The sequence below is a fragment of the Equus caballus genome, chromosome 3 (assembly GCF_041296265.1).
Source record: "Equus caballus isolate H_3958 breed thoroughbred chromosome 3, TB-T2T, whole genome shotgun sequence".
In the NCBI taxonomy this organism is placed as follows: domain Eukaryota; kingdom Metazoa; phylum Chordata; class Mammalia; order Perissodactyla; family Equidae; genus Equus; species Equus caballus.
Window position 1 is genome coordinate 84,516,115 of NC_091686.1, and position 24,603 is coordinate 84,540,717.

The window sequence follows — 24,603 nt, forward strand, 5'->3', positions numbered from 1 at the left end:
GCAGCATCGTTAAGGATGGAGGCCCTTTTCATCCCTCCACTCCGCCGTCTTCCACATTGGCAGCATAGGTGCAAAAAGGCTGCCACATTCCAGACAACACATTTGGACTTCATAATATCTGAAAGAGAGAGAGAGACAGAGAGGTTTATTTCCAGGCATCTTCTTCTATTAGGAGGGAAAGTGCTCTCCAGAAATCCCCCAGCTGACTTCTCCTAAGGTCCCATTGGCCAATAGTGGGTCACATATTCTAGCTGCAAAGGAGGCTGGGAAGGGAATGCATCTCCAGCTTCTCCCAGGAAGGAACAGTGGTGGGAGCAGGCAGCCAACAGGTCTACCACACAGAAGTCGATGTGATCAGAGCCTCTGAGATCAAACTGATTAGAATGCTGGCTTCTCTACTTATTACCAGGGCAAACTTGAGCAAGTTACTTAGTTACCCAGTGCCTTAGTTTCTTTGCTGTGAGAGTTAAATGTCACAATATATGTAAAGCCCTTTTAATAGCATCTGCCACATGCTGCATGGTAGGCATCATTATTATTTGCACACCTAGAATCACAGAGGCTCTCCTGGGGCCTGGGCTCATCCAAATGCTCTGGCTAAAAATTTGACAAGTTCGTTTTAAGCTGCCTTAACATTAAATTTTTAGAGGACCCTAACCACTATTGTTATCTTTAATACTTTAGATTTGATGCTTTTTATTGTAATATTTTTTTAAAAAAAAAAAGCTTTTAGTTGGCAGCCTTGTCTACTAAACTTTTTTCCAAAACACCTCTCAGAGACAGAAAAAGTGTCTTTGGGTCCTGTGGGAGGAACCTCCCCCAAGATTCCGTCTACTCCTCTCACATACTCGCCCTTGGTATTTTCACACTGCCTCCCTCGGTCTGTTTTCACTATAGCGCAAGAGAAAGTACTAGGTCCACACAGTTTTATACCTCATCTCAGCTCTGTTTCCCCATCCCCTGCCTTTGAACTAAGGCAAATTCAGGAGGAGTGCATAAACTAGCCATTAGGATTTTCCTTTAAAATTTGATACACTGTTAGTGGGATGGAAATTGGCACAACCATTCTGAAATACAATTTGACACACCAAATATTTACACACATAATTCTGTTGATCCAGCAATTCCACTTCTATGAATGTAAGCAATAATTTTCATAAAGCATTGATTGCATTAGTAAAGATTTTGTTAACAACCTAAATGTCCATTGATAGTAAATATGTTAAATAGTTAATGGCATTTTCACGTTATGAAATTTCCATATTGGAAGACCTTTTAAAACATGAGGAAGATCTGTACATACTGAAATGAAAGGATGATGACAATGCATTGTTGAGTTTAAAAACAACAAAATAGAGACCATTGTTTATCATTTGTATCAGTTGTCTATTGCTGCATATCCCAAAATCTTATTGCCTGAAAACAGCAATCATTTATCTATTCATGAGTCTATGGTTTGGCAATTTGGGTTGGGCTCAGCTAGGACGGCTTGTTTTTGCCGTACATGTTGTTGGCTGGACTCACTCATGTATCTGAGGCCCTAGGCAGGGGTCACTGGGACAGGTCTCTCCACCTGGCCTCTCTCTCTACCTGTTTGCTCATCCTCAAGGAGGCTAGTCCAGGCTGTCTACACAGCAGCAGTATTCCAAGAAGGCGAGAGCAGAAAAAGCAAAACTTGCAGCCTTGGCTCAGGGTCCCCACAGTGTCATTTCTCCTAATTTCTCTTGGTCAAAGCAAGTTGCAAGGCTAGACCAGAATCAAGGAGCAGGGACATAGACTCCATCTCTTAATGGGAGTTGCTGTCTCATAGCCATCCTCAAAAATGCCCCCCAGTCATCTTCACATCCTGGGATTCATGTGTTTGTGTAGTCCTCTCCCATATTGAATTTGGGCTGAGCTGTGTGACCACTAGAACTTCTGAGGGTGGGATGGTGCCTGACTTCTGGGACTAGAACGTAACACTCATCGCACCTCCCACCTTGCTCTCTTGGACCTCTCCCCATGGGGCAGGTCAGGTGCCATTCCATGAGGAAATTCAAGCAGCCTGTGGAGAGGCCCACATGAAGGGAAACTGAGGCCTCCTGCCTACAGCTGGCACCAATGTCAGCCATGGGAGTGAGCCACCTTGGGATCAAATCCTCCAGCCCCAGTCGAATCTTCAAACGACTGGAGCCCAAGCCAACATCTGACTACAGCCTTATGAGAGCCCCCAAGCCCCCTAGAACCTAGAACCACTCAGTCAAGCCACTCCCTAATTCCTGATCCACAGAAGCTCTGAGAGAGAGTAAATGACTAGAGTTATTTTAAGCCGCTGAACTTAAGCATGATTTGTTATGCAACATTAGGTAATGAATAAAAGATGCAAACAACTTGTGACCTCTGTGTGTGTATACACATACAGATAGAGTATATATATATCTCTATATATAATGATTATCCCTAGAGTCTGGGAATAAGATGGTGTGTGTGTGTGTGTGTATGTATTGTTGTTGTTGATGATGTTGTGCACTATGGGGCAGGTGGACTTGTACTTTTTACTTGAGGCCTTTTTTCTTCATACCTGTTTGAGTTTTTTCACTAAGAATGTTTTACTTTTATAATTTTTTAAACAAAAAATAATTTCTCTTGATACTTCAAAGCATTTGCCTATGCACACGTATGTGAACAACTAGGCTGGGGAAGGAGCTCCAAATCCATGGGGAGTCTTTAGAGGCCATCTGGCATGATTGCTCTGGATGTTGAAGTTGTAGTGGCTGTACAACACGCCCCCAGAACATCAGCACAGGCTTGGTGTGCCCTCCCTTCAAGTGTAGAGTTGAGACTACAGGAATAAGGCAACTACAGTGAGATTTAAGCATCCATTTTCCTTTTAGATGAGATTTTCCCAAAAAGACAACATCCAATCTAGTCACTGAAATGCAATTAGTTCATACAGCTGGATCTAGTTTAGAACACGAAGAATCTGTTTGAAAAAACAAACACAAAATGGGGTCCAGCTGTCTGTACCAGTTGAGAGAACTCCACATTTAAAAACAAAAGGCTCCTATATGTTTTCCAATCACTTTTTCATTGCAATGTGGTTTTAAAAATCAACTGACCGAATCAATCAGAGAAATTAACCAGACCTTTTCAAAATAAGGGATCTAAAGGCTTTTGTCCTCTAAAAATAGAGATGAGTGTCATAGAATCTTGGGATTTCTTCCTGGATTGTACAACATCTGAGTGCCCCTCACGTGTTATTTCCATTCATGATATTTACTATTGCTATTTTTATTTATTTAGCAAGTGTTGACAGTATCCTCAGGGCTGGAAACGAAATCCTAGAGGCGACATGGTCTTTGCCTAAAAGATGACAATTTGGTCCTCATCTCCATGACTTTCCCAAAATGTACAATATTTCATCTTGTGGCGTTTCACAGAGCACTGCGAGAGGTAGTTTCACCTAAAAGGGAAATATTCCTAACTTTTAAAAAAGGCATGAAACAAGGATCTTCCTAAGCCTGGAGATCATAAGCAGACTGCTCAGAATTTCTACTATTTGTGACTTAGTGGAAGTGTTCAAATCTATGTATTCTTCCTACTCTGATTAAAAACTTAGAGACATTACAAATAAAATTTGATTTTTCTTGATGTAACAACTCATTTTACTTACCTTACAGCTTTTAGTCCAGCCTCTGCCCAAACATCCCCTTCAAGACGGTAATCTGGGGCACCTAAGGTATATAAATATGAAGAAGACAGCATTTCCCCAGAGATTGCAAACTGAGTTTTCCTGGGAACCAGGGAGTGGAACTGCAGCCACTATCAAGTAATGTGGGATTTATAGCCTGCAGGTTTGAGAGCTGGCTATCTGATTCGCATGCCCAGCTCTAAGACCCACTGCGAGTTGGAGCAGGTCATCCTTGCTACACCCTTCTAGGCCTGTTCCTTTCAATAACACAATACTTATTTGTGAGCAAAGCATTGTAAAAGCATTATGTGGATGACAAACATGTAGAACAGAAATCCTAGCTCTGAACACAGGATGCATGGGTGTGCATTTGACTGAGTTGACTCAGGGCAAAACGGCTTAATATAAAAGTCCTTAGGGAGTTTGCCTAGGTTTTGTTGAAAAATCTGGGATATAGAAAGATTTCATTTTAACACTGGTTTTGGAGACAAGGCAAATAGCTGATTTACACAATTTCTAATTCCAGCCCGAGATTTACCGTCGCATGCATGTTACACGTAGGTATAGAAAAGTTGTTTATGAAAGAGACAAATTAAGATATAACGCAAGTTACTGAAGTTGGAGGGAAGAGGGTGTCTCCTTCTAGTCGAGGATAGAAATACAGAGCCAAAAGGGGGTTTTAATATAGCATTTGCATTCTGAGGATCTGGACTGACAACAATGCAGAGCTTCACGCCGCATGCCCTGAACTATGAGACCCACAAGAGTCTGACTCTTCCAACCAGTGAGAGGGAAGAAAAGGGAAGCAAGCAAGCAGAGACCTGTATCAGCTGGCCTGCCGTCCTCAAATGACCTGCCTAAAACAGGGAGACCAGAGGCTGCACAGACACCCCCTGCCTTCATCCAAGTCTCACCAGACAAAAGTGAAGAGTCAAAGGGAAAGTGGCCCTTGCTTTTCAATGTAGCGGGTGAGTGAGGGAGCCCAGGGAAGGACATGCTCTCCCTGTTTCACCAATCAGGTTGGTCATTACTCCTCCTACAGAGAGGAGCAAAACAGGAGTTGGGGAGGTGGCTGGAAGTGTGGTTCCATATTGCTCCTTCCTAGGGAATGAATTGGTAGTTCCTTCGAAAATACGGACAGAAGAATAAATGTTTCCTGGCTCTGCCTCAACACAAATAAATACAACTTCTATGTGAACAAATTATCTCATAGGTGTTCCCAATGCGTCCAATGCGTGCTCACTAGGATGCAAATTAAGATGAGAGGTCACGGAGGGTGGGGCTGGTGATGAGTCACCATATATTTGAAAATTCATGTAAAACACAAAACAGGCAACTCCCTCTTAGAAACAGTTTTTGTTTTAAAAGTTTTTTTGATTTGGGGGTTTTTGCGGCATGTTGTTTGTTAGAATTTGGAACACATTTTCCCCCATAACTGATGTTGTAAATCTAAAGAGTGTTTGGTTTCCCAAAGCTGGCCCCCAAAAGATTTTATAAGAGTGGAGTTTCCACTCTGCCCTTTTGTCTTGATGGAGAACGAATTTAAAAAATCTAATATGAAAAGCCAGAAACACGTTGGTCCTGGGTCCACACCAGTCCATCCGTTACTTCTCCCCCAACCCGTTTCCCTGGGCTGCAGAACGGCACTCCCAGAAGCAACAGAAAGCGGATCCTTGGACGGGAGGACTGGCGAGATCCTCTGAGACCACCGTTAATTCTCTACGTCTACCGGGAAAATTGCATCTGCAACCGAGTAAGAACAAGTACCTCTCAAGAGCTATTTAAGAACCTCTTCCTTAAGTGATCTGAATTGAGAGAAAAATATTTTCTCATTCAATTACTCATTCCTTCATTCAACTTTTTTTTAAAACTTGGAAGCTATTATTTACCAGGCCCTGGACATGTCAGCGTGAACAAAACAGACAGAGTTCCTGCTTTCAAGGAAAGAAACCCAGTTGCAGGTGAGCGGTGGGTTGAGGAGGGCCAGCTATGGAAGTTATAGCGGATAGGCAAATGAATAATACGCTCACAAATCATATCACGTACTGTGAAGGAAATGGGGCGGGGCTGTCTCTAGGAAGTGACATTTGAGCTGAGACCTGAAAGATGAGAACCAGTTAAGCAGGAAGAGAGAGAGCGAGTTTGTGTTTTTGGTGGGTGGGGGGAGGCATGAATGTCAGCACAAGCCAGTCCAGGGACAGCAAAGCTGTGAGAAGGAGAAAAGCTTGGAATGTTCAAGAAACTGACAGCAAGCTAGTGTGGCTGGAGTGTGCTGAAGGAAGGGAGTGTCTCCGAGGTAACATTGGAGAGGTGAGCAGACCAGAATTGATCAAATTATTGCCAAACCTAGTGGGCCAAGTTAGGAGTTTTGTATTTCCTCCTTAGTGCACTGGAAAGCCTTGAGGCTTTTAGGCTAACGGCATCATCTGAATCACTTCTTAAAAAGTCTAGTCTGGCTGGAATGTGGAGTATGGATTTGGTAGAGAGACTGGGGGCCAGAAGGAAGCAGGGGCACCAGCTAAAAGACTACTGCAGAAATCCGGGCGAGAGCCGATGGGGGTCGGCGATTGTGGTAGTGGAAATCGAAGGCAGTGGTTGCAGTTGGTCCAAATTTTGGAGGTAGAAGTGACAGAACCGACTCATGGACCGGATGTGGGACTGGAGGGAGAGGCTGAGTAAGGCAGACTCCCAAGCTAGAGAATTGGGTGGATGAAAAGGCCTTTTGCTGAGACGGAAACAGGAGGAAGGGTAAGAAGAGATGCGTGAAGTTTGAAATGCTGTGAGACACTGAGAACATGGTTGGTCACTCAGAAGAGAGGTCTAAGCCAGAGATCCAAATATGAGAGTTGTTGGCACAGAAATGGTATTTAAAGCCTGGGGTGGTGCTTTAGACTCCTCACTGCCTCTGCCGTGTAGACACGGGTGGGCAAACTGTCAGTTCCGCACTTAGATGGGGGAAAGGAGAGCAATCAGTCCGCAATGGTTCAAAGAATCCATTTTCCACCTCCTATTATGATACATCCATGTTCACCCTGAGCATCTTGTAAGAGCAAAAATAGGCCTGAGAGAGAGCTAGCTCAGGTTCTGATTTCTTTGTCACAGAATACTGAAATAGCTCCTCTATAATTTTACATTTCTCAGATTTAATATTCCTCCCTCAAAATGGACCAACCATGAGGATATTTTCTCTACGTGTAACTGGGCATGTTACTTTTCTGGGACACTCTAAAATTGGGCCATTTTTCCTTGCGTGGTGAAGAGATGTTTGCTTTCCCATAATGATTAGGATTTTAGCTGCCTCTGGACATTTCTGCCAAGTTGGAGCCTGTCACTCACCTGGAACATCCCACACCGAATGGAAAGGACACTCTAAAGCCATGGAGTTTGAACAGACCCAGGGCTCTCTACCATGAGCTGCCAGGGAGTGAGTAATTCTGGCTTCGGAAAGGGCACATTTGTAAAGCTAAATTAATACGTCCTGTTTTTCATCCGTGACTTCTCTCTGTTTCCAGTTTCAAACAGCCAGCTGCCTTGGTTACATGACCATGCAAAAAAAATTTGTGGAGGCACGCTTATTTATCGTCAATCCCAGGATGGACGCAACTCTTGAAACCCATTCAATCAGTACTGATCCGGATGTTCACAGGAGAGAAAGGAGAAATAAAATCCATCCATCTTACCTTTCTGAATGGAAACCCTAAAGTTTCCAGCAGTCCCCAAATCCGCTATCTTTATTCCCTGGGGGCAGAACAGTGAGGATATGAAAACCCCCATTACATCAGCTCCTTTCCAACATTTTGGTTTTTCATTTCACATGATAAGGTTGAAAAGGCCCATTTGGCTGTTGTAAACTGCCTTTCCTCATCAAAGGACTCCAAGACCAGAGTCTATAAACATATATGGACACTGCGTTTCATTGTAAACCACTAGGAAAGAAAAATGAAATGATATCTAAACACCCAGCCCCTTTCCAATCTTCCACTTTATTGCCATAACTGCAGGAAATAGGTCTTTAGTCTCTGTTGAGAACAAAAAGCTGGCCAACCTCAAGTTTAAAGGCTTATGTGGCCCCAGAGCAAAATATCCCAAAACTCCACCAAACCAAATCCAAGGGTAACAAGAGCCCTGTTGTCGCAACTCCTATATTTACAAAAATGGACAAACTGGGCCCCGCTGGGAGGCATCTCCTTGTCTCCTAATTAACGGTTTTACTTTCCTTTGACCGGTGGCCAGCTGCCCTGGGTAACCGCCATGGCACAGGAGAGCTAAACATTAACAATTGGAAGTAAAGACGAGGCCAATAAAACCAAAACAAGTTGCAGGATGACCTGAGGACTGAAAGCACATGTGCTGATTTCTTCTCACCAAGGAGAAGTTGCCAGGCTGGGAACTTGGTGTCATTCATCCCATGGCTTATTGATTAAAAGAAGCTTGTAACTGTCAGGCTCTTAAAGTCAAAAGGACAAACTCGCAATCAGGCCATGACCCAAAGCACACACAAGGTACTTCCTTATTGGTAAATCAGAATCACAGTGAAGAGCCAGGTGACAGCAGCCAGCCGCACCACCTGGGATCATAGAGAAGAGAGGGCACTGGGGCCATGGGTGTCCCACGTACAAGTTACATAAAGATAACACCGGCTCACAACTCCGGGGAGAGATGGCTTAACGAGTCGATGATCTGTGTTTCTGTTTAGAATTCTATTCCCAGAGCGGAGAGTTTGTTTAGGCAAGCTCTTCGGTCATCAGCAGAGCTGCCAATCCACAGACGTGCTTAAGCTGACTGGTGGGAAAAGCACACTTCCACTTTCTTCATCTGCAAAGTGGGAATGATAATTACAGTATTATGCTGAGAATAAATGAAATAATGCAGGTCAGGTAACGAGCACAGGACCTGTCAGGCAGTAAGCACTCAATACTTGTTAGCAAGGATCCTGCAGCTGCTGATGGTGATGTTGAAGACTAAGTAGAAGAAATCCTTAATTTAACAACAATCCTGTATCTTTAGAGTTAGAAGTCTTGACTAGTGTTGGCCATAAACTTGCTCATTCTTTTTGTCTACAAACGTTAGCTAATGTTCGGTCATGAGAGACACTGCCTATGGAAAATCTTTGAAGGTTTTGGCAAGGCATTGGAACGAGTCAGGATGGCTTGATTTGTCTGATATAGATTTCAGTGCATGCTTCTTTGCATATTTAAAAATAAAAAAAATGCCCAGGATTCCAAGGCCCATCCAGGCAGTAGCCCCTGCCTGTTTAGGAACTGGTCCTAATATAATGATGTCTCAGGCCTAGTGATGACCTGAAGGAGCAGTGACCTTGTGTTTATTTCCTTGTTGATTTTCCTTCCCTGGCTCCAAGCTCATTTTCCCATTGCCTGCAGGAAAACAACATCCAGGGGCGCGGTAGGCCTGACTTGGCAGCCCGAAAGGTGAACAAAAGGATCCTGGCTTTGGCGAGAGCAGAAGGAAGTTCAGCGAGCCTCAGCCCCATCCCAACCAGAACAGATTTGTCACTGACGCTAATGAGTGGCTGCTCTGGGGGGTGGCGCTCCCTGGAAGCTCCACAGCGGCTGCTCTCAGGTTTTCAGGTCAGCTCTATGCAAAGCCTTCCAGAAGGGGCAGGGGGTGAGCTGATGAACTCCACGGCCGAGGGGTTTTCACGTATATCTGGAAGACGGGACACAGGAAAGAGCGAGAAAATTTTCCTCAGCTTCTACTGAGTCAGAAAAGCTCAGCTCCCAAACAGACTGTCCCCTGAGGCCTCACACAGCTGGGAACGGATCCACAATACAGCCAAGGTAAGAAGCCTGGTTCCTCCACCAGGTAGAATCTCATGCAATTTGAGAAAACTTTGCTCCGACTACCCCAGCCCAGCCTCCCACCCCCAGCCCTAATACACACATACACACACACACACACACACACACACACACACACCCCCAAGTTGTTGAGGAGAACCTAGAAGATAAAAATGTTTAATTATGTCTTTTTCAAAACACTCCAGAAAGGCCTCAGGACGTTTGCTGTCTTTATGTCCAATTTTTCTGCATGGAAACCTTCTTTTACTCTCAAAAATAAAACATTTTTAATTTTATTTTTTACTGGCCAAACAGGTCAGTAAAAATGGAAGCAATCCCACTAATGGTGACATTCTTCTTCCTCAGTATTCAAAACTCAGTCGCACGTTTTGCTTCATTTCTACAGTAGGAATAGGCATTGCCATTGCAATTTTACCCACAGAGAGACAGGTCCAGAGAAATGGTGACTCACCCAACAGCGTGTGGGTAGGTAGGTGAGTGACAGACAACACGTCTTGTCTCCAATTCTGCCTCTTTTCAGTAGAATGGTGAACCTTTCTAAACCAAATACCAGACTCCATTCTCAGCCACATACTCTCGCCAGTGATCTGATGAGAGGATGGGATTTTAGTAATTGGAACCCTCCTGGAAAATCTAGAAACAGATAGTCATGGTATCCAGGACAATATGCCAGCTTGTTATTTATCCTTTTTCACTTCCATCCCTGGACATTGAATCGAGTTCAACAAATGTTGATAAACTATGTCCCTGTGCCCAACAGTGGGTCATACGTCAGGGTGTAGTACAAACTACATGCCCCAGGAGGGCAGAGTGGGCTGGAGGGCGGAGGTTGGATGTGAGCAGACTCTCCACAGGAGGTGAGCTTCGCTCTTGGGCTTAGCCGAAAGGGGGCACTTGGATTGAGGGAGAGTGTTTCAGATCAGCACAACTCCCCACCCGGGAATTCACTCCGTGAACGTTTATAGCAGACTGCGGCAACAGAGCAAGGAGTGAAGAGCACATTCTGGGAATTAGACCATCTGTGCTTGAATCCTGGTTCCACTACCTACTAGCTCCGTGTCCTGGGTCATTCAGTGAACTCCTGGGACCTCAGTTTTCTGATATGTATAATGGGAATCATGGTAATACCTATCTCATGGAGTTGTCTTAAGCTTTAAATGAGGTAATGTATGTAAAGGCTCTGCCGGTACATCATAAGTACTCAACAAATACTGACTGTTATAATAACCATGTGCTTGGCTCCATGGGAGATATTGGGAATACAGATAAGAGGAGCCCTACCCTCACTTTGTTCAGAACATTGTGAGTTAGTTGTATGTAACTAATTATATTCAGTGTAGTAAGTGCTCAGGATCACAGAGGAAGGATCTGCTAAGTCTGTGAGATTTGGGGTGGGAATTCTGGGCAGCCCATTAGCGGAGGTGGGAAGAGGTTTCAAGCAGAGGCCCTGTGTGGAGGGAGGTGGTATAGGACGGTGAAAAGAGCTGCACAGATTTGATTTTGAATCCTGGCCTTATCCTCTACCAGATGTCCTAGTCTGCTGGGGGTGCCATAACAAAGTACCACAGCCTACGTGGCTTAAACAACAGAAATTTATTTTCTCATGGTTCTGGCAGCTGGAAGTCCAAGATGGAGGTATGGGCAGGCTTGGTTTCTTCCAGGCCACTCCCCTTGGCTTGCAGATGGCCGCCTTCTTGCTGTGTCCTCACGTGGTCATTCCTCCATGTGTGCCCACCCCTGGTATCTCTCTGTGTCCAAATTTCTTCTTCTTATGAGGTCATCTGTCAGATTGGATTAGGCTGCACCACAATGGCCTCACTTTAACTTAATAACCACTTTAAAGACTCTATCTCCAAATCTGGTCCCATTCTGAGATACTGGAGGTCAGGCCTTCAACATATGAATTTGGGGGGAACACAATTCGGCCCATAACAATGACCAAGTTACTAAACCTCTTTGAACCTCAGTTCCCTCATCTATAACATGGGGGACAATACCTACCAAGAACAACCATTGTGATAATTATAAAAAGAACACATAAAACCCTTATCCCAGTTTCTGGCCCACAGGAAGGGGCCTGACAGGCTGTGGTTGTTATTATTAGCATTTGGGCCAAGCCTCAAATGAGCATGGAGTCCCCTAAACAATCCACATTCCAGATAAACACAGAGAACTGGACCTCAGTTATCCCACGGACTTCTGCAAAGGACAAAGGAGCCCTCAATGTTTCTACTTTTGGGTTCTGACAGATGAGCCCATCGTCAGATAAGTCAAATGTCTGGCATGATCAGCCCTACAGGTACCATCAGTTACCTCTTTCTAGTTATTCAGGCATCTGTCCATTCTTCACTAAATGAGTGGGATGAGAATACCCAGCTCCTACATCTCAGCAGAGAACCAACGTGCAGCAGGTACACACTGACTTTGCTCCTGAGGCAGCCACTCCAAGTTTTGTCCACCGAAAGCAGCCTCTGGGCACCTGTGCCCTGGCAAGTCTGGAAAACATTATAATTCCAACGTTAGATATTCATTACACACAGATCTAGATGTAGATATACATATTATTTTGAAAAATCTCAAACTTACAGAAAAGTTGCAGATACAGTATAGTATGGAGAATTTTGCACTGCACTTTTCCTGAACCCTGTGAGAGTATGCCGCCAAAACAATGCCTCATCTTCTCCAAATACTTTAATGCACATTTTCTGTAAACAAGGACATTCTCCCATAGAACCACAAAATCAGGAAATTAATGTTGTACATGACCATTATCTAATCCTCAGACCCAGAAAGTCTTCATCAATTGTCATTTAAACCTCAAACCAATTCAAGTTTTTGCCAGCTGTCTCAGCAATATCCTTTATAGTAAAAGAATATTTCAGAATCAAGCATTGCATTTATTTGTCGCATCTCCTTGGTCTGCTCCACTTTGGAACCATTGCTCAGTATTTCCTTCACTTTCATGACCTTGACACTTTTTAAAAATACTGGTCAATTATTCTGTAGAACATTCCTCAATTTGGGTTTGTCTGTGTTTCCTCATGCTTAGATTCAAGTTATACAACTTCGGCAAGAATATCACAGAAATGATGCTATGTTCTTCTCATTACATCCTATCAGGTGGCAGACAATTTTAAATTTCACTGAGATCACTTGACTAAAGTCATGGCTGCCAGGGTTCTCCTCTGGAAAGTTACTCTTTTTCCGTTTTTAATTAATAAGTGTTCTGTAGAGCCATATTTTGAAGTTATGTAAATATCTCGTTCCTAATCAAACTTTCAATGTTCCCTTTTCACGTGATCCCAACAAGATACTCCAGCCTTAAAGTCAGCTATTTCTTCAAGGAGCTCTAATTCCTTTTAGTGGAGAATTATTTAGAGTCCAAATCTGACTGCTAGGCGTCTGTATTGCTAATCAGAGTGTCATTGTTCTCAGAGTCTCTCAGTGGACAGAGCTAGGACCTGTGTATGTGAGTGTGTGTATCCATCTATATTCATTTCTATATTGATCTGTATGTATTGAAAACCATATTCACACCGGTATACACATCACATCTGATGCTCCATGACAGGCTGCTGCTCCATGGGGATACCTTCCTCTGCCCACCCAGACTGTGGCACCTGCACTGGGCAGCCCTTCTATGCGGCTAACCCCCTCACCCTATCTGGACCACCATATTGCCTCCACCTGCCACATGAGTGACTACCTTACTTGGCTCCACACAATGGCTCTAAAGACTGAACTATTTAGGAAGAGAAGGGAAGGGAAAGAAGACATTCATTCAATTTTGACATTTTTGAGAAACTCAGAAGTTACTCCATGCCCCATGATATGCATTTGTGCACATATGTGTGTTGTCACTCTTTGATTTGTGGGGAGCAGAGCAGTCTCCTCCATACATATAGGGCACGTGTCCCCAGCACCAGGCCAAGGGACTGAGGTTCACACCATTGATTCTATTCCGTTCAATACTGCCCTAATCTATATGGACATGGGCTGCACACTGTCTGCTCAGGGTGCTAACAACATTTCCAAAAACTACTCTTTGGGCAATCACTGCTCCCTTTTCTACTCTAAATCCTAGTCTAGGCTCTCCCTCATTTATTTACTCAAAACCAGATACTAAGCACTTACTATGTACCAGGTACTTGGCTAGGTTGAGACACAGAGATTTAAAACCTTGGTCTCCGGCCTCAAGGGACTCTCAGTCCCCTGTGGGAAACTGACAAGAGTCAGACAGTTTCAATTTCGTATAGCAAAGTGCAGTGTTAGCCATCTCAACAGCCTCCCATGGGAGGGCACCTAACCCAGACAGGGCAGGCAGAGAGGAGATGCCTGAGGGGGTCCTGAATGGGCAGGGAGTAACAGGATAAGGAAGGGCTGGAAAGGGGGCAAAGGGATTGGTGTGTGGAAAGGGCCAGAGGCAAGGGGGGTGGGGGCTGAGGGGCAAGTGCAGGCTGGTGGAGGCAGGCCATGCATGCCAGGCCTATATGGCTGGATTTTAGACTTTAGGACAAGAGGCTCTGGAGCCAGACTTTCTGGGTTCAAATCCTGGCTTTGCCACTTAGCAGCTGTGTGATCTTAGGCAAGTTACTGCTCTGTCCCTACATTTCCTTGGCTGTAAAACTGGAGATTATGACAGTACTTACCTCATAAGATTGATAAAATAATTAAATTTGCTCTTTTGCATAGTGCACAGAAAAACGTATAACATATAGAAAGCATATCACAAATATTAGGTAGTATTACTATTTCCTAATAGGTGGATCAAAAAGGGATTAGGGCACTGGCAAAGCAGAGACACCAAAGAACATCATTAACTGAAAGAGAGAGAAATTTAAAAGAATAGATTTGGGCATTTCAACAGAAACTCTAATGTCATTATCTTGAGAAAAATCAGAACGTTGTGGCCCTTCCGTAAGCTTATTTTATGGCTTACCGTTGCTTTTCTTTTGACATATTTTGGGGAATCGGAGACCACCATAATCTTTTCTTCATTTTGGCCTCTAAAGGTCCCAATGTTCCAGAAAAGACCATGCTACAGAAACCTCCTCTCTTCTACTGGTTTCCCATTCACTGAGATCTGTTACAAGTGGGCGTGGTACACACTCATTGAGTTCCCGGCCAATAGTAATAGCCATGATTGTTCTAACAAACCCAGCACCAACCAAGGCTACCCCAAAGCTGAAATGGAACATTCTGAAATTCAATTATCACTAAAGCAATTCTGCACCCTGACTATGGAAGTGGGGGGTGGAAGAGTGGAGAGTGGAGGCATTTTTGAAACCATCCTAAAAGTCTGTTTGCAATAGGAGTTGGCAGCCTTTCAGCAATAGCCTCCTAGGCCTCTGTCATTGGAGCTGTGAGGCATCCTCCTTTCCCTATAGTCCACATCCCCTGAGAGGCAGGGAAACCAAAAATGGAGCCTCAGAAATGCCGATGGTGCACCAAAATTAAAAACTTCTAGAGGATTCTGGGAAGACGGCAGCATAGGAAGACTCTGAACTTACCTCCTCCCACAGACACAACAAATCTACAACTACCTGTGGAACAATTACCTCTGAGAGATCTGGAAACTGGAAAAAAGAACCCCCACAAGAAGGGACAAGACTGACAGGGGTGGAAGGCAGAAATACACCTCTGCTGAGGGAAAAACCACATCCTAGCAATGGTGCTTCACGGCCGGGAGCAATCTTCAAAGTAGGAAGCTTTTCCCTGAGGAGCAGGGGCGTCCTGAGTGGGAGATCCATGCCACAGGAAGCATCCCAGCCTTTAGATTTAGCACAGCGTTGACAAGATTCCATAATACTTGCCTTTGCTGGCTTGGAAAACCAAGGGGGAATACCTGCAGAAAAACTACTGAACTTCAGAGACAGAAAAGCCTGCTCTTAAAGGGTCCATGCATAGATCCACTCATTCTGGAAACCAACACAAAAACACTAGAAAGAAGGTACGTAGTCTATTGGTAAAAGAGAATCACTTGCCAAGCTCTGAGTGCATCTCAGAGAGGCAGAAGGAAGCTGGGCCTACCTCCTCAGGGACTGAGACATTGGTGACAGCCATTATTGTGACCTAGAGCTGTCATGCTGATATGGATGCTGGCAGATGCCGTTGGATTTCTATACACTAACAATGAAATAGCAGAAAGAGAAATTAAGAATACAATCCCATTTACAATCACAACCAAATGAATAAAATACCTAGGAGTAAATTTAACCAAAGAAAACTGTACACTGAAAACTATAAAACTGTTCAAAAGATTGAAGACACAAAGAAATGGAAAGATATTCCATGCTCATGGATTGGAAAAATTAACACAGCTAAAATGTCCATACTTCCTCAAGCAATCTATGGATTCAGTGCAATCCCTATCAAAGTCCCAATGACATTTTTCATGGAAATAGAACAAAGAATCCTAAAATCTATGTGGAACAACAAAAGACCATGAATAGCCAAAGGAATCCTGAGTAAAAAGAACAAAGCTGGAGGTATCACACTCCCTGATTTGAAAATCTACTACAAAGCCATAGTCATCAAAACAGCATAGTACTGGCACAAAAACAGACACACAGATGAATAGAACAGAATTAAGAGCCCAGAAATAAACCCACACATCTACGGACAGCTAATTTTCAATACGGGAGCCAAGAACATACAAAGGAGAAAGGAAAGTCTCTTCAATAAATGGTGTTGGGAAAACTGGACTGCCTCATGTAAAAGAATGAAAGTAGACTATTATCTTACACCATACACAAAACTTAACTCAAAATGGATTAAAGACTTGAATGTAAGACCTAAAACCATAAAACTTTTTTTTTAGATTGGCCCTGAGCTAACATCTGTTGCCAATCATTTTTTTTCCCTCCTTCTCCCTAAAATCCTCCAGTACATAGTTGTATATTCTAGTTGTAGATCTTTCTAGTTCTGCTGTGTGGGACGCTGCCTCAGCATGGCCTGATGAGCAGTGCTAGGTCCATGCCCAGGATCCGAACCGGTGAAACCCTGGGCTGCCAAAGCGGAGCGCACGAACTTAACCACTCAGCCATGGGGCCAACCCCCAAAACCGTAAAACTTCTAGAAGAAAATATAGACAGGATGCTCTTTGACGTCAGTCTTAGCAGTATCTTTTGAATACCATGTCTCACCAAGCAAGAGAAACAAAAGAAAAAATAAACAAATGGGACTGCATCAAACTAAAAAGCTTCTACACAGCTAAGGAAACCATCAACAGAAAGATAATCTAACAATTGGGAGACGATATTTGTAAATTATATATCTGATAAAGGGTTAATTTCCAAAATATATAAAGAACTCATACAATTCAACAACAACAAAAAAACAACCAACTTAATTAAAAAATGAGCAGGGGGGGCCGGCCCCGTGGCTGAGTGGTTAAGTTCACGTGTTCCGCTGCAGGTGGCCCAGTGTTTTGTCGGTTCGAATCCTGGGCGCAGACATGGCACTGCTCACCCAGCCACGCTGAGGCAGCGTCCCACATGCCACAACTAGAAGGACCCACAACTAAGAATATACAACTATGTACCGGGGGGCTTTGGGGAGAAAAAGGGGAAAAAAATGACCAGAGGATCTGAACAGACATTTTTCCAAAGAATATATACAGATGGCCAACAGCCACGTGGAAAGATGTTCAACATCGCTAATATTAGGGAAATGCAAATCAAAACTACAATGAGATATCACCTCATGCCTGTCAGAACAGATATAACTAACAAGACAAGTAATAACAAGTGTTTGAGAGGATATGGAGAAAAGGGAACCCTCACACACCGCTGGTGGGAATGTAAACTGGTGCAGCCACTATGGAAAACACTATGGAGAGTCCTCCATAAATTAGGAATAGATCTACCATATGATCCAGCTATTCCACTGCTGGGTATTTATCCAAAGAACCTGAAAACGCTAATGCTAAAAGACATCTGCACCCCTATGTTCATTGCAGCATTATTCACAATAGCCAAGACTTGGAAACAACCTAAGTGCCCATCAATGGATGAATGATTGAAGAAAATGTGTGGTGTATACATACAAGGGAATACTAATCAGCTATTTAAAAAAAGATAAAATCTTGCCATTTGCAACAACATGGATGGACCTTTAGTGTATTATGCTAAGCGGAATCTTACAGTATTTGTCCTATAGTGACTGGCTTATTTTTTTCCTTAACAAGGTGGACCACTGACTCTGGGGAAAATGATTAGGAATACCACAGAAGAAAAAAGATCCTATAATTGATAGAAAACCCTATAAATTTTCCACATCTCAGAGTTTCCTAGAAATGTTAGAGACATAAATTTCAATACTTAAATTTTACTTTAAAGCTCTTCTCTGGGAAGATAAATACATAGGAAAGCAAGTCTTGGTCAGACTTGGCCAAGCTCTCAAAGACTGGCTGAGATATTCCTTGCCAAATCACAAGGAACCGACAGCTGTACCAATGATACAAGAAGGTTGCCTCCTAAAACAAATACGATCACCATCATATTGAAGATACGAAAATGAAAGGGACACTGTGATATGTTTGGCCATTCAGTTGTGTGTGTATGCTACTAAAATATTTTAAGCTTATAGTTCTTGACTGGCGGCTGGTGAGCCAAAAGTGGTATGTGAGAGAATTTTAAGAGACATCACACTGATAGTCTCCTTCTGCACCGAAAGCTGGAGAAACGGGACAGCGTGAGGATGAATCCGAATTCGAGGTCACAGCCTGTGTCAGGGGAAGCATCTGCCTGACTGCTGGTTCTGGGTCAGCAAGAGAGGAAAGGGAGCATAAAGGGCTTTTCCTCCCTCCTTCCTGAGTACCTGACCAGGAAGTCAGTTCTCACTGCTGGCGCGGGGCCTGCCTTTCATAGCTTCCTCCACTTCCAAACTCGCAGGTTCACTTCACCTTCGTGGGGGCCTTAATTTACTCCTACGTAAATTTGGAACAGTAATGAAATACTAGTGGGTGATGGTGCTTTATAAACCATAAAACAGACGTGTGTTTTTATGTATTTGTATACTACTTCATTCCACAAAGAAACTCTGGTGGCTATGACTGGAGATTAGAAAATAGAACAGTGGTCACACACTAGCATGGCCCATTTCTGGCAAGCAAAGTGTTTTTAATTTTTTACGTTAGCCACCAACATCTGAAAAATCAGATTTCCTATAAAAATCCAAATTTCAAATTTTGTTAAAATATCAGAAAATATGGCCACACATTCACTCAGCCAATGTGAATTGGGTGAGAGTTCTGTGTTAGACACTGTGACAGACTATAATCAAATAGACAAATAATTACAGAAAATGATAAATGCTATGAATGAGTAAGACAGTTAGGGGATGGAGATTGACAAGGGGGTGAGGGGGCAATGCTATTTTAGTAGAGCAGCCAGGGAAGGTCTCTCTGTTTGCCACAGTCCACACCACACTCTATCACCCCACTCACTTCAGTCATCTACTGCTGCCTGCTTGGCATTTGGAGGCATCTGATGTTGAGCTGATAAATTGTTGATGTGATAAATTGATGGGAAATATAATCAAAAATTTAAATTAGGAACAGGGGAAATACAAATAAGAATAGGATGACAAGATTAGAGAGAATAAGAACCAAGTATGGACTCTGCAAGAGCCTTCATGACCATTCAGAAGACTTTTCTTGAGACACTAGCATAAGCACTCAAGATGAAAACATGCCCACTGTCTTCTTTTTTTTCTAGTGTCCATAGATAAGAGATGAGGGCGCATCTCATCTAAACTAAACTTGGTGAACAGTGTCATATTAGAGGTCAAGATAATGCCATGCAGACTCCTTGTTCCTGCTGGTTTCAATTCAGAGTATTCAGACGATGGACAGAATGCCTGTCCCTCAAACTATCTTCTTTCCATGAAGCTATCATCTCTCAGCTGGTGAAACAGAAAGTAAAGAGTAGAATTAACAGTTCTTTGTGACATTCCTCAGTGACAGCCACTCTTATTATTAAAAGGCAATTTCTGTGGCCCTTGAACCTATTGATTTAAATAGATGAATCTCCTCCTCCTCTTTCTGGAAAGAGCCCAGTGGGCAAACACCAACGGTTGTGCACACTGACTTCTTAATGCTGAGAACAGCCCACCTGAAGGAAGTTAATTCCCGAGTCTATTCATTCACCCCCTGCGCCAGAAGACTCTGCCACACTCCTGGACTGGCTTCCAAAGGCTGGGAAATCTAGCCTGTCTTCTAGAATGTTCTTAGGGAGTTCTTCCATGGCTCCAGTGTCCAAAGCCTCATAAGAGGTCACTTGCCAAGGAGCCCAAAAGATTCTTAATTTGTGTTAGCTCCATTGTGTATCTCCGAGTGCAGAGCATATCTATGCTTTTATATGTGCCTCCTGCCCCACAAGAAAACACACAGGCAGAAATGGAAGTTTAGCCCGATTTTCTATTCTTACTTTTTGGCCCAGATACCGCCTGGCTGAGTCCTTATCACCTGGATTATCTCTTGGCTCACTGGCAATTTTATGGGCTCACTCTACTGCCATTGGCAAGAATCAAGACGTTGTCTGAGGGTCAGGGCCAAAGCATTGCTTCTCCCTCACTTTTTTGAAAACCGAGAAGAGTATTTTGACTGTGCTTGTTGTAATCCTTCCTGAGACTTCCTCCACTCCTTTACCACACCTCTTGGTTACTCTGACTAAATATCCCCTTTGAGCCAACCTCACAGAACTGGTTCTCTGGGTTTGCAACAATGACCTTCTAGAAACACACTGAGCTCACTCTGGCATGAGCTTCACAGTCTCTGCTTAGCACCTGCCAACAAGGCCCTTACGGTGCCGAAGCAAGCTACCCTGCTTGAGATGTTATCCAAGGCACTTGATGGGGAATCCCCCTTCGTCCTGGAATGGAACAGCCCAAGAGTTCCCGAGGATTTGCCAGGAAAGTCCAAGCTGTGCTGAGTTTCCTGACAAACTTCATTGTGCAAATTTCTTTCCATGGACCATAAGCCAACATATAAGCACATATCGACGCACGTGCATAAATACCTCAATATATAATACATTGTTTTAACTTAAAATCACTTTTCATTCATTTCTTTTATCACTAAAGTGAAGTACAAAACACAGCAAGTTCAACATACCCATCAGTTTTTGTTACTGAAGGGCGAGGGTTATCACTAAGACTTTTCAAGTAAATGTTTTTGTAGACTAATAAAAATTTGTCACCAATGGGCACTGAGTGGCTAGGAAACACACCTGGCCAGGTGTTTTGTTTCAGCAGGTGCTCAGTTCATGGAATAATAACAATCACAGTCACTTAGTAAGTTCTTCTCATGAGCCAGACACTGTCAAACTTTTTACATGGCTTGGCTTATCTTGTTTAAGTCTCATAATTCTGAAAAGTACCATGGTTAGTTCCATGTTTCAGGTGGAGAAGTTTAGGTTTAAAGAGATTAAGCAACTTACCCAAAGTCACCAAGCAGCAGGACTGGGTGGGAAAGCAGGTCTGTTACACTCCAAAGCTCTTCACAGGAGGGAGGAGGGAGGGGAGAGAAAGGTAAAGTGAGGGGATGAGCGGTCTTGGGTAGCCTGTTCTTCACATCCCCTCAAGCTTGCTGACCAACTCTGCATCCATACTGTGGTGCTTGTCTGCTTAATGAACAAAGAACCACTTTTTTCAAATCTCCATTGGTCATATTCCCCATCCATTCAGGTTGACACCTGATTAAATCATGATCAAGTTTTCTCAACTTCACTGACACTGGCATTTGGGGCTGGATAATTCTTGGTTGTGGGAGCTGTCTTATACCTTGTGGGATATTTAGCAGCATCCCTGGCCTCTACCCAGTGGATGCCATGAACAAACCCCCAAGTTGTGACAATCAAAAACGTATCCAGACAATGCCAAATGTCCCCTGGAGGGCAAAACCACCCCATGTGGAGAACCACTGCACTAGATACAGCCAGAAGCGAAGGGAGATTAAGGTTCCACAGAGGTGATGGTAAAAGTCCCCAGAGAGTGGGAGCTTCTGTGGGCATGGCTGGGAGTTCGCCGGGAATTCTTCAAGTGCAGCGGCCCCTCTCACAGCACAGTATCATCCTGACCTCAAACTAAGCGGAAAAGGCCAAGGCTCTAACCAGCCCAAAGGAAGCCTCAGGTCCAAGGGGCTTGCAGGTGGGTGGAGCAAGCGATCCCTTTAAAAGGCCCTAAGGGCTATGATTGGCCTTCCCAGTGTCACCACTCTGGCAGGAAATTTGCATTTATCTGGGAAATTGTTTTTTCTTCCATAGCCATTTCTATAGCTTTCATTTGACCCCGAGCATAAATGGTTAAAAAGTAACCATGCTAGATACGACTTTAGGGGTAAATGGGGTATGTGAGATGTGCCCCAAGCTGGTGCTGGCCTCTCATGGCCTATCATAAGATGGCCAATGGCCAGGACAGCCCTTTGGTCTAGGCCCCACATTGGGTCTCAAGTTTAAGATCTTGACATCATCTCCAAAGTTAGATACATGCTGAAATTGTGCATACGTTCAAAAGCACTAATTTGTTCAGTATATACATTTAAAATATATCACACTTTTCATATGCTTATTTTGGAATTTCTTCCATTTTTAATATCCCAAGAGCCTCAAAAAGTGGAAGTGGCCTAGGTCTGCCTTAACTCTGGCATGGCCTGCTTTCATCATTATGAGGTAGAATAAGGCACATATGGAGTGTGATCTCCAGAGGCTAGAAGGTCCTGGGCCCGCGAATTGTTTCCCACACACTCAGATTAGTGCTGAAAATTCCACAGAAACTTTCTATGCAATGTCTTACATTCCAGGATAATTCTTTAAATAAAAAATATCCCCCGGAGAATGTATAATAACCTCTCAAGACTCAATCCCGAGAAAACAGACAAGCCAATTTAAGAAATGGCAGAAGATCAGAACAGTCACTTTGCCAAAAGAAGATACACAGATAACAAGTAAACCCATGAAAAAGATGCTCTACATCATTAGTCATGAGGGAAAAGCCAATTAAAATCAGAATGAGATACCACTACATCCTGATTGGAATGTCTAAACCTAAAAAGACCGACCACATCAAATGTTGGTGAGGATATGGAGGAACAAGAACTGCTGGTGGGAAAATAAAATGGCACAACCACTTTGGAAAACAGTTTGGCAGTTTTTTAAAAAGTTAAATGTACACCTGCTATATGATCCAACCATTGCGCTCCTAAGTATTTTCCCAAGAGAAAAGAAAGCTTATATCCATGCAAAGACTTGAATACATATATTCATAGGAGCTTTATTTAATATTCCCAAACTAGAAACTACCCAAATGCCCATTAACAGGTTAATGACTAGACAGACTATGATACATCTATACAATGGAATACTACTCAGCCGTAAAAAGGAATGAACTACTGATGCACACAATATGAATGCATCTCAAAATTATTCTGTGTGGAAAAAACCAGACAGAAAAGAATACATAGTATCTGATTCCATTTACATAGAATTCTAGAAAATGTAACTACAGATATAGAAAGTAGATCAATGGTTGCCTGAGGATGTAGTGGTGAAGGGAGGAGCCAGACGGAGAGATTACAAAGGGGCTAAGAAAATTTTGGGGTGTGATATATACGTTCATTATCTCGATTGTGGTGACGATTTCCTGGGCAGATTGGGATGCCCAAATCGATCAGATGGTACACATTAAATTTGTGCATTATGACGGAGCTCTGGAGCTAAGGGTGCTGTGAAGGAGACACAGCTGTGCTGTGAAGAGGCACCGTCCTTAATCAAATGCACTTGGGTGATTTCTCCATTTCCCTCTTCTGGGGCTCAACACAGAAGTTGTAGCCATCGCTCTTCAGTACTGCCTGGATAGTGTTACTAGAGTGAAGTGTGAGGAACTCATAAAAAATGCAGCAGCTTATGGGTGGGTGAAAGCCTGCTGTGGCACCCTCTCACACTCCCTGAAGGGCACCTTTCATCTGGGTAAGTCCTCTTGGAGCCAGAAGAGATTAGACCAAAATACTTTGGATATACTTACACAGCTAAAATTCCCTCCTTCTTAGAGAGTAAAGAGAGTGCCTCCCCCCAGAACCGAGAAAGTGGCCGAGCAGCTTGGATCTCCTCCAGCATATTCAGGCCAAAAAACGGTGCAGTGTCCCAGTGTTCATTGAGGAAACCAAATGCGCACACACAGCAGCACCCAGGCGAGCCGCCTCCGAGGCCGGGTCTGCAGGTGCAAGCTCCAATTAGAGCAGCCGGCTTCCAATACCTTTTCATCCGGAACAACGGCCGGGACTCAGCCCCCGCCAGGGACTGAGGAAAACCCCGGAAGGACTGCCGACCAGCCCAGGGAAAACAAAGACCGTCCAAATAAAAGCAGATCCTGTGAGTCGAACCTGAAACCCTAGCTTTGTTGTCAAAACCTCTTGTGAGAATCAGCCACTGCACAATTTTGTGGAAAATCAGTCACTGGCGACAAGGAAACAAACTGCTTTCTCAGACCCTCTGCTTCTTCCCTAAGTTATGGGGGGCGGAGGGGCGTTTTCTTGTACAAACCAGCGAGACGCAGCATTTCTGCAATGGCACAGTCTCGTTGGTTGTTTCCTCCACTGCCAACAGTTCCCCCTAAACTGTGTTTTTCAGGGTTACAGATGCAGGTGGTCTCTCTGTAAACTGGTGCTTCTTTATCATTAATATCACATCAAGGCTTAAAAAAATCACTTGTGGCCTTTATTTTTAGCAAAGAATGTGTTTGACGTGCTTGCCAATGCTCTGTCTTCAGCAGAAAAACACTATAGACTCATTTTCTCCCCTCCTCCTACTCCTCTCTCCCCTCATGTTTCTTTCATTGACTTCTTAAAGAGAAGGCTAGAAAGGTGGAGAAGCTGATACAGAGCTTTAAGTTTCCTCTATAATCAAGCCAGCTTGCTCCACAGAAGTGCTTCAGGGGAAGACGGATTTCTCTGCAGACAAGTCACCTCCTGATGGGCTCTCAGGGCTGCTGGGCCACCACCCCCCTCTGTTAGGAGCTGCTTCCTCCCCTTCCTGACAGTCTTTCTTGTTTTTAATATCTAAATCTCCAAACAAGTGCCAACAATTAGAAAGGTTAACAAAAGAATGTTAAAAACCT

At 43.6% G+C, this 24,603-nt stretch overlaps 1 protein-coding gene across 8 annotated transcripts in view; it reads left to right on the forward strand.

The window, feature by feature from the left end:
• The first annotated feature begins 5,785 nt into the window (after window positions 1-5,785).
• The window catches only part of LNX1 (ligand of numb-protein X 1), a 178,438-nt gene continuing 159,620 nt past the window's right edge, over window positions 5,786-24,603 (forward strand). For 3 of the 8 annotated variants that reach the window (XM_014738637.3, XM_070263824.1, XM_001493566.5), the window contains exons 1-2: window positions 5,786-5,980; window positions 9,052-9,468. The gene's annotated coding sequence lies outside the window, so the exon portion shown is untranslated. Of the gene's footprint in view, window positions 5,981-9,051; window positions 9,469-24,603 lie in introns of those variants that run through there. The other 5 variants (XM_070263822.1, XM_070263821.1, XM_070263819.1 and 2 more) reach the window with 4 other exon arrangements.